We start from the raw sequence: 11,266 nt of genomic DNA, 5'->3' as shown, positions 1-11,266 counted from the left end.
ACCTATGTCTGTAGCTGCATAACTGCCACCGAGATCAAGGTGTGGAATGTTTCCATCCCTTCCTGTGGTTTCCTGGGAATAACTATTCGTGAATTCTACCACCATTGATTAATTTGACTTTTCTTGATCTTTTTAAAAGTGAAATCTTAGATGGGGCGCCTGGTGGCTCAATCAGATCTGATTTCTGCTCAGGTCATTATCTCGGGGTCCTGGGATCGGGTCCCCAGCTGAGCTCCTTGCTCAACAGGAAGTCTGCTTCTCCCTCTCCTTCTGCCCTTTCCCCTACTCCTGTGCGCTCTCTCTCTCTCTCAAATAAATAAAATTAAAAAAAAAATCTTAGACTATGCACTCTTCTGTGTCACTCCTCTATTTTAAAATTACAACACAGCCCCCCTGTCCTGAGAACTCCTCAGACCCTTTGCCCACTAATTTTTCTCATGGTTTCATTTCCACCAGACATACTTGTATTCAGTTGTTTAAGCACCTATCTTCCCTCACCAGGATACGCACTCCACGTGGACAAAGTTTTCTGTGTTTTGTTTATCACTGTATTCCCAGCGCCTGGTGAACCGACCATCAGTTGTAGGCAGTCAATACATATTTGTTCAGGAAATACTGAGTCTCCATTTTCTAGATGATGACATTGAGGCTCAGAGAGGTGAAACTACTTCCCCATGTCACACAGCATTAGTGATAGAGACAGGATTTGAATTTCAGTTGTTTGAACCCAAAGACTGTGCTCTTAACCTGCGGCATTAGTCCCTCCACAAATGCAAATCCGCACACTCCTATTCATGGGTCTTTATGGAAGGGATGTGGATGGGACACGAAGGTATTAATCCATTCAGAATATTTTCTGAGTGCCTACTGTGTGCCAGGCAGTGTACCAGCACCAGGGACATAATAATTAGCACAGATACATCTGTATGTTTGGATCTGTATTTCTGTGCGCATAACTGTTTAACTGTAGTGGATAAACACATGTGTGTTTGTGCCTGGAGTGCTTTTCCCTATGTGTATTTGCAGGTGTGTGTCTTCTTTTGTGTAAATGAGTGTAACACTGTGCCCAAGTGTGTAGGGATATGAGATAGCACAGTTTTGGGACAGACCACCTGGGTTCTAATCCTGGCTCCTGTCCTTATCAGCGATGTAACTGTGGGCAATCTTCAAAGTGGTGTACCTTAGTTTTCTATCTATCAAATGGGGATAATGTCTGTTGTCCACTTTCTGGCATGCTTTAGGGAATTGCTACTCAAAATAGCGATGGGACTGGTGCCTGTCCCAGAACTGTTGGTCTCTGGTCTATGACAACACAGGCACAGAAACTTCAGAAATATTTGTGGGGTTGTGACATTGCCGTCACACCCCAGTGAGAGATCAGGGACCGGTCTCATGGAACAGGGTACAAACAAGTTTGGGGATTGAGTTCGCAGTCAGACCATATACTGATCCACAAAAGAGTGGAAATTAAAAACCAAATAAAACCCTTCAAAAACAAACCTAGTCTTTCACCACAGAGAGTTTGAGAAGCAGGGATTTAAAGGATTAAGCAGGACAATACATGTAGAGCACTCAGAACCACTTCTGGCACAGAGGAAGGATTCTGAGGGTTCCCTGTGGTCATCCCGTGGGGGTGAGTGTTGTGTATACGTGACTTGGTGTGTATGGGGGGTGTTTGTATATGAGCCCGCAGCTATGGGTGCATGTGTGTGAGTGCGTGTGTGCCTGTTTGCAGCTGATGGCAAAAATGGGTGTGTATTAACACATGGGTGCCTCTGGGTGAGACGGGGTCTTACGCATGTGGGTGAGTATATATAGGGGTGGGGTCTGGGCGAGGGGGTTGGGCAGGCTTCAGCACATTTCTTAGGACTTTCCATCACGAGGTGGGGGTGGAGAGTGGCCATGGCGGCAGCACCGGTAGAAATAAAGTCTCGGGCTTTACCATTGTGCCATCCAGGGGACAGCAGAGGAAGAAGGGTCAGCAGAGGATGGGGGTGGGCAAGGGGTGCTACTGGCCCAGGACTCCGTGTGCTGAGTCATTAGGATTCTCCAGCAGGGTTGGTCCAGGCAGACACTTTAGTCTGATGGGATTGGTGGGGGTTGGGGGAGGAGGTGAAGGTGGGGGTGGACCCTTGCTACAGTCCCACCTGGTGTGGGGGGAGGGGGTTCCATGGCTATGATGCCAAACCTAGTGAGAGTCTATGGGAGAAATCTCTTTCACTGTTTCTCTTTTCTCCTTGATGGCATCTTTTTGTTACAGGGACCTCTCTGTCCCTGTGAAATGACCGAGATTGTGGATGCCTGTTTAGAGCCAGGAGGGGCAAAGACAGGTTCCGGCTGTTCCCTGGGTGGGAAAGAGGAAGGTTGAGAGGAACATGGGTTTGGTGAGGGAGCTGGTGGGGATGGAGCAGGAGACCCAGGTCAGTGTCCCTGAGTTGGAGCAAGCCCTCATGAGATTATGTTGGATCTTGGAATAGGCAGGAGAGTCTACGGGGAGCCCAGGATGGACCAGGGACTGGGGCAGGTGGAAGTGGGAAGAGGATCCAGACTTCTCAGAGGAACTGGCCTAGGACAGACAGAAGCTGTCAGAGGCCCCAGGCTGTTGAAGGAGGGGCCAAGGTTTGCATGCCAGGCTCTAACTGTGCTGTGTGCCCATGGGTGCTGTGTGACCTAACTGGCCTCACTGTGTGCTCTCAGAATCTCCTTCACCCAGTACCCCTAAGCCCCTGACACGAGATGGCAGCTCACAGTCTGTAAGTACAAATGGGTATAAAGAATCACTTATTATTGGTGACATCACAATTCCAGACTTCAAGCTCTATTACAAAGCTGTCATCATCAACACAGTATGGTACTGGCATAAAAACAGACACATAATCAATGGAATAGAACAGATATCCCAGAAATAGACCCTCAACTCTACGGTCAACTAATCTTCGACAAAGCAGGAAAGAATGTCCAATAGAAAAAAGACAGACTCTTCAGTGTTGGGAAAATTGTACAGCCACATGCAGAAGAATGAAACTGGGCCATTTCCTTACACCACACACAAAAGTAGACTCAAAATGGATGAAAGACCTCAATTTGACATAGCAATCCATCAAAATCCTTGAGGAGAACACAGGCAGCAACTTCTTCAACCTCAGGTGCAGCAAATTCTTCTTAGAAACATCACCAAGGCAAGGGAAGCAAGGGCAAAAATGAACTATTGGGACTCCATCAAGACCAAAAGCTTTTACACAGAAAAGGGAACAGTCAACAAAACCAAAAGACAACTGATAGAATGGGAGAAGATATTCACAAATGACATAGCAGATAAAGGGCTAGTATCCAAAATCTATAAAGAACTTATCAAACTCAACACCCAAAGAAGAAATAATCCAATCAAGAAATGGGCAGAAGACATGAACAGACATTCTTGCAAAGAAGACATCCAGATGGCCAACAGACACATGAAAAAGTGCTCCACATCACTCGGCATCAGGGAAATACAAATCAAAACCACAATGAGATAACACTTCACACCAGTCAGAATGGCTAAAATTAACAAGTCAGGAAACAACAGATGTTGGCAAGGATGTGGAGAAAGAGGAACCCTCCTACACTGTTGGTGGGAATGCAAGCTGGTGCAGCCGCTCTGGAAAACAGCATGGAGGTTCCTCAAAAAGTTGAAAATAGAGCTACCCTATGACCCAGCGATCGCACTACTGTGTATTTACCCCAAAGATACAAATGTAGTGATCAGAAGGGTCACATGCACCCCAAAGTTTATAGCAGCAATGTCCACAATAGCCAAACTATGGAAAGAACCTAGATATCCATCAACAGATGAATGGATAAAGAATATGTGATATATATATATATATATATATTTATACACACACACATATATATACACATATGTATGTGCATATGTGTATATACATATACATACATATATATGTATACATACATATACGTATGTACATATATACATATATATGTATACATATATACGTATATGTATGTATACATATATATATGTATGTATATATATATACATACATACATACAATGGAATACTATGCAGCCATCAAAAGAAATGAAATCTTGCCATTTGCAACGATGTGGATGGAACTAGAGGGTATTATGCTGAGTGAAATAAGTCAATCAGAGAAAGATAATTATCATATGACTTCTCTGATATGAGGAATTTGAGAGGCAGGGTGGAGGGTTTGGGGAGTAGGGAAGGAAAAAAATGAAAGAAGATGGGATCAGGAGGGAGACAAACCATAAAGAGACTCTTAATCTCACAAAACAAACAGGGTTGCTCGGGGGTGCGGGGTTAGGTAGAGGGTGGTTGGGTTATGGACACTGGGGAGGGTATGTGCTATGGTAAGTGCTGTGAAATGTGTAACCCTGATGAGTCACAGACCTGTAACCCTGGGGCAAATAATACATTATATGTTAAAAAAAATACTAAAAAAAGAAATATAAAATTAAAAAATACTAAAAAAAGAAACAATTATTATTGTTTAATATGGTAGTCATGTTTGTATTTGCATTACTTACATGGTAATTCACAAAACACCTCCATGTTGACATCATACCTTTGCATCTGCTGTTCCCTCTACATGGAATGGTTTATCCTTAGCTTCCAGGAGAACTCCTAGGCATGTTGTAATGACCTGAGTACTTACTGGTTTCCTCCACTGACAGGGGACTTCTGTAAGTGAGGGCATGTGTGTAAATTACTACACCAGCCTCGCGTCTGTCACCCTGTGGGTGCCAGTTCACATGCCGTGAGGTGGTACAAATGCCCTGAGAAACTCTCCAGGTGCATGCGTGGGTCATTTCTGTGTCCCCCATGACATCTCATAAAGCACCTTTTGTGGAGGGGGAATACAGTAAGTACTTTTTGAATGCATGAATAAATATTGAACGAATGAATGAAAAGACAACCTCCTAGATCCCATCTTCTCTGACTTGCTACCCAACATTGTTCCTAGGCCTGACTTCAGCCCCAGCCCTGCTCTACCTCTAACCCCCAGAGCATTACCCAAGAGCTGGTTTACTTCTCCAAATCTGCTCCCAGGGAAACGGGTCCCATGAGATGCTCTCTTTAGAATGGCAAATGCAGCAAATGAGAACACTTTTTTTTTTTTTTTTAAAGATTTGTTTATTTATTTTAGAGCAGGAGGAGGGAGAGAATCTCCAGCAGACCCTCCAGCGAGCGCAGAGCCCGACACAGGGCTCCATCTCACGACCCTGAGATCGTGACCTGATCCCAATGCAGGAGTCAGATGCTTAACCGACTGAGCCACCTAGGTGGCCCGATTACACCATTTTGGACATGCTCTTTAGCATACTCAAGGCTCTTCAGTATCCTGAAGTAAAGAAAGCTGGGCAACTTGTTGAAGTCCAGAATTTGCCTAGTGGATTTGACCATGAACCCTCTTTGAATCTCTCCAGGCTTTTTTTTTTTTTTTTTTTTTACCAAACAGAACTTCAACTGACATTTATTTGACAAATGTTTATGGAGACTCTACTATGGGTCAGGCCTTGTCCTGCAGAACATATGACAGACACGGACCTTGCTTTCTGCTCAGCAAAATACCAAGCGCTGACATCCGTGAGCACGAAGGACTTGCTATGCTCATCTTATTCACTCCTTATCTACCCTCTAGTGTTCGGCATTATTGCCCCATTTTACAGACGTGGAAATGAGGCTTAGAGCAATTATATGACCTCTCCAAGGATACGGAACTGACAGATGGCAGAGTTGCGATTCTGAGGCTAGGACCCCAGACAGAAGAGCTCAAAATACCACACATGACTGAATATTCTCTGTATTGCTCCGATTCCACACCCAACCCCAGCTCAGGCCAAATCCCACCCCACCGCCAATCCCAGTCCTAGCCTTGGCTCTATTCTTAGCCTTGGAAAACTCCTAGTCAGGCTTCAGGACCCCATGGAGATCCTTTAGGAGCACCCACTCGTTCCCCAGGGAACCTCAGTAGAAAAAAAAAAAGAAAAGAAACTACCACAAACCACAAGTCCAGGTGATAATTTTTACAATTCACATTTATTTTGGGGAAAAAAAAAAAAAAAGCTTCTGCTAAAAATACTCCTACAAAGGCATTGGAGTAACAGGGTCAGGGTTGCTCATGGACACAGCTGGTGAGATTTCCTTGGTCACAGCAGTGGGGGTCTGGAAGAGCCAGGTCTGACCCACAGCCCTCGGAACCCCAGCCGCATTGCCTCCCAACCCCCCAGCATTGTCAGAAAAACCCACGTTCACGACCAAAGGAAACAGGGTTCTGTGAAACCCTGACAGGCCCCCTGGCCTCCAGATGGGAGATCTGGCCTGCATAGCACAGGCTCAAGTAAACACCTGGCATGAGGAGGGGGGAATCCAGGTCCTCACCTCCACTGCCCATGGCTCTGACAGTGGCTCTAGGAGGCCAAGGTCAAAGAAAGTGTGCCCTGAACAGAGTGCCTCCTGGAGATCTAGGGTTTGATTGGCAAAGGGTCTGACGGGGAGTGGGGCTGAGTAGGGGCCACTGGTAGCAGCAGATAGCAGTGTTTATGAGAGCAGGTACTGTGGTCAGAGACCACTGGCTACTATGTGACCTGGAAGGGCCACCGCGCCCATCTCTGAGTCTCCTAGTCTGTGGAGTGGGAATTCTAATTGTACCTGTCTCACAGAGCCACGTGAGGGTTAAGCAACACGATGTGTATCAAAAGTTAAGAGCATTTCCTGGCAGATTGTTGGCACTCAAGACATAGCAGCTATGATTAGGATTCGGGGCTGGGTAGGATCCACCAGTAATTACTCTTCTCTGGAATCCAAAGAGATGTGCCCTGCCCAAGTTCATGCCCCCTGCTCACTGGAGTCCCGTCCACAGAAGGGAGCACAGCCAGACTGACCACTAGTTCTTACCAATCCATAGGCACCTCCCTGGTCTGCCAGATCCTATAGGCAGTGGCCTCACTGGAAAGGTGAAGGGGTCCTTAGAATCAGGCAGGGGCTTGTGTGGCCATGGACATTGCATCCCAAGGGTTCGTGGCAGGGCACCTGGCTCTGGGGTTCATAGCAAGACTCCGTGGTTGCCCAGTGTCAAGACTCCGGCGCTGAAAGGAAAGGTGGTGGACTTGGGGTAGTTTCCTCAACAAACTTGAGGAAACTAAGTTTCCTGCACCTTCCACCCCAAATAAGTCTCTTCCCAAATGGAGCCCATGGGGGTCCCCTCTTGGCTTCTGAGCTGGCCTGTCCTGTCTACCAGCTAGTAGGCACTACAGCCCACCTGTGGGCTTTGCTCAGCTGGGGTACCAGAAGTATTTCTATTACTTTCCCAGGACAGAAATTCAACATCACACTCAAAAGAAAGGGTCCCGGGTCCTCGTGAGGGTACCTCTCTGACTCACAGAATGGAGCTTTCCTAGTATTTGAGTTTAGCTGTTTTTCTCAGTGTCTTTCATTCTCTTTGTGACCCCTGAGCTTTAGGGACCCATGATGGGCCCTAAAGTTTTAGGTTTTAAGTTTTAAGAGCTATCAGTCTCAAATCACATGGTGATTGAATCTGAAAAATATGAAATCCTTCTGTTAGAATTACAGGGCTTGCAATCTTAAAATCTCGGAGTCTTTTCCTTTGTGGAATGTTAGCCTGGACCCTTACAGCCTCAGCGGGGTCCCCAGTGTGCGTGGCCTGGCTCTGACCTCCTCCCTCGTTCGTCCCCCTCCTCCAGCAGAGGCTGTGAGGCCCCGAGGCAGGGTCCTTCCCTTGCTCTTCTCCCTCCCATGAAAGCCATGTCTGGGTCTGGGCAGGAGAGTTCGAAGGGGGCAGCATATAGGACCCTCCAGGCCTAGCTGGAAGACCTGCACTGACTTCGCCTGGCCCACCCGGCCAGGTATTGAGTGAACAGGCCTGGATTATAGCCTTGGGAGCCGCGGGGTCTCCATAGGGTGGCTCTGGGTGGGCTGGTGGGCCCCTGTGAAGTATTAAGTTCCCATTTCTTCTTACTATATCAGCTTTCCCGCGGCAGCCTTCATGCTGTGAAGCTAAACTCAGAGAGATGCGGGGTCTGGGGGTCTAACTTTCCTGAAAGCTTAGCTCAGTCTGAACACATTCCTGAGGGTCAGCTCAGCGCCCCCACCCCCTTCATGGGTCCTAATCCATGTCTGAGTTCAGACATCTTATCTGACGATGTCTTGCTTTTTGCAAATCCCTGTCTAAGCCAGACCCTCCCTCCCGGCAGACATCAGGGCATAGGTTGTCGTGGGAGAAGTGAAGAGATTTCCGTATCTGGAGGAATCTCCTGGAGCAGTTTGTTAAAAGTAGATGCCCCTGGGGGTGGCCTTGGGGATTCTGACTCAGGGGGTCACGGTGCAGCCCAGGAATCCACAAGATGAATAAATGGCCCGGAGGAAGATTCTAATACAGATGGGCCATGGCCAACGTGTTGAGAGATCCACCCGCGATGCGGGAAGGAGAGAACACTAAAGGCAGATGGCTTGTTTGGAATGCTCTGGAAATCACCCGTGGGAATCTGTTTCCTCACTAGTAGGGGTTGGTAACACTGGTAAGAGCCCCACACGGGGGGCCTGGCGTATGGAGCAGCATCAGTGCAATGTCTGTGGCGTCAAACTCCTGAGGCAAGACTCTCACAGCAGCGTCCCTGAGCCTTCCTGTGTCACACAGCAGAGGCCAAGTCACTGGCCAGCTCCAAGGCCGCTCTTCATGCTAAGTATTACGGCAGGAGCCATTTCACAGGAGGCTGGGTCAAGGCCAGCAAGTGGTGTAGGCATGTATAGTGCAGCTCCCTAACCTCCCTCTGGGTCGCCCCAGCATAACACACTACTGAAAGCAGCAGGACCCCAGACAGACCCTTCCAGTGTGTCTGGCTCATCTCAGCAGGGCCAGGCCTCCCAGAGTCGAGAGGAGCTTCCCAAGAAGTGTGCAAGCCACCCACCCAAGCCCTAGGTCCTTCTCACCCCTGCTCTCCGTTCTGTGCCCCCAGGGCTCCACCGTGATCACCGGCCCGCCTTCCTATGCCACCACCGCCACCCATATCTACTCAACTCGGGTCATGCCCGGCTGCTTGCAGCGAGGCCAGGCAGAAATGGGGTGAGCATCCATCGAATGCAGCTGAATTAAGAATCAGGTAGCACAGATCCAACCCCGCTGTTGCAAGCAGCTGACGTGACTCTTTGGATTATCTGCCTCAGTGAGTGAGGACGGAAAGTGAAGCAGCAAGGCTTGTGTTCTCCTGGAATAAATGAGGGCTTTTCCAGGGGGCTCTTCCTCCAGGAGGAGAGGGGGAGTTCTGAGGGGGAGCTCTCCATCCGATGGCCGGACTGACTCTTCCTCCTAGGACCCACTGCTCCTGCTGTCACTGCTCTTCTGGCCAAGAGCTGGCTGTGGCTAGACTGGGCATCACTTTTAAGCTACCTTACCCGCCTCTTCGATCAACCCCTACTTCTCACCATTCCTGTGGCTCATCCAGACACAACTCATGGTTGGACCATTCTGGACTCTGTATCTTTGGTTACATTGTACCTCCCACCTGGAATGACCTCTCTCTCAGCTTCTGTCATTTTCAAGACAGCCTCCTCCATGAAGCCCTCCCTGACAACCCCAGCCCATTTGAGCTCTCTCTTCACTTACCAGCCAGCCTCAGACACCGCGTGCTTTATGTCCTCTAATCGAGTACGGGGAGTGGGCATTGGGAACAGATGAACACAGCCCTGCTCTGCCCCTTCCTGGCTGTGCAATCCTGAGCAAGTCACTTCCCCTCTCTGAGCCTCAGTTTCCCCCTACCCATGGGAGGAAATAGTCCCTCCTCACAGTACTGTGATATACCAAGTGTTTTGCATGCCTGACACACCCAGCCCAATCTTCTCATTTCACAGATGGGAGACTGAGCCTCAGTGAGGACAAATGACTCACCCAGATCCATATCTCAAGTTAGTGACAGGAGCTACACTGCCACTCTGGGGTCAGGATGCATTTTCCCTAGCACACTGGGCATCCTGTCCTTTGAATGCATTTACATTCTTTCCTCCGGCAAGAATCTTCTCGCCTTTAGTACAGTCTGGGAACCACAGGAGCCCAGGAGAAAGGCAGGAGTGACTGAGGGCCCAGCAGTGGGGTGGGCGGTGGTCTGGACCCTGGGACCTTCCTGAGCTTCAGGGCAGAGGAAGGAAGGGCTGGCTGGGAGAGTGCAGGACCTCCCAGTCTTCCGGGAGGAAACCCTGATCTAAGAGGATGCAAGGCTAGTGGCTGCACACAAGGGGGTGGCAGAGAGCTCCCTGAGAGGTGACAGCATGGAGACCAAGCAGAAATGCAGGGAAAAGGCCGGCCGATGCCATCTGAGCGGGAGGTACCGCTGGTTAGCAAACAGCACCATGCCGGTCCCTGAAGTGTCCCCGACTGCCCTCGCCACCCAGCCCCCGTTCCGAGGCCTCTGGGTCTAGCACTAAGACCATTCTCTATTCTGAATGATCTGCCCACATCTTACCAGGTGATAGAAATTTTGAACATCATCCCCCAGGAAGAAGCCTGATGATCAACAATAACCCCACCCTGGGGGTGGGGGGGGTTTGGGGCAGGAGGACTACCAGCCTAGCCCTCCATAAATCTGCCTGTCACACCCTCTGAGAGCAGCTGGTCCCCATTTCCATGGTGTCCTGGCCCGTGTTTACAAGGCAGCTTTCTTTCCTCCAGTACCAACTGTGTGCAGAGCAGCCGGAAACCCCTCTGACACTGTTGGGCAGGTGGGGGGTGGCACTCGGGGAGGTTGAGCCAGGAAAGGATTAGTAACCAGGCAGCGGGAGGCTCAGAGCTGTGTGCCCAGGCCAGTGGGCAGCAGGGCCTGCCCCTCCTTGCGGAGCAGCGAGCAAGAGGTGGTGGTGGGGGGCAGCAGGGAGAGATGGGCATCTGCCTGCACCCGAGACGGTCCCAGTGATCGCGTTTCCCTGCAGTCTGGGTGGCACCTGCACTCTGAGACACAGGCACGTGGGGGCTCAGGCCCACGGAGGACTCTGCCCTTAAGGGTGGATGGGCAAACAAGCTGGCTAGCGGACAGCAGCCTCGCAGCTTAGGACAGGAAGCCATCTGACAGCAAGCACCGAGTGCCAGCCCCCTGTGGGGTCCCAGAGTGGTGGGGGGCGGGCTGGGGAGATGGAGTTAATCTAGAGAGCATCAGGGCAGCTCCTCCAGAAGGTGACCTTGTGTGCTAGGACAGCTGCCACCCGTGCTGGGCAGCTTTGGGGCACAAAGGGTGG

This window comes from Mustela lutreola, chromosome 10 (genome assembly GCF_030435805.1).
Source record: "Mustela lutreola isolate mMusLut2 chromosome 10, mMusLut2.pri, whole genome shotgun sequence".
Taxonomy (NCBI): Eukaryota; Metazoa; Chordata; class Mammalia; order Carnivora; family Mustelidae; genus Mustela; species Mustela lutreola.
This window is presented reverse-complemented; position numbering follows the sequence as displayed.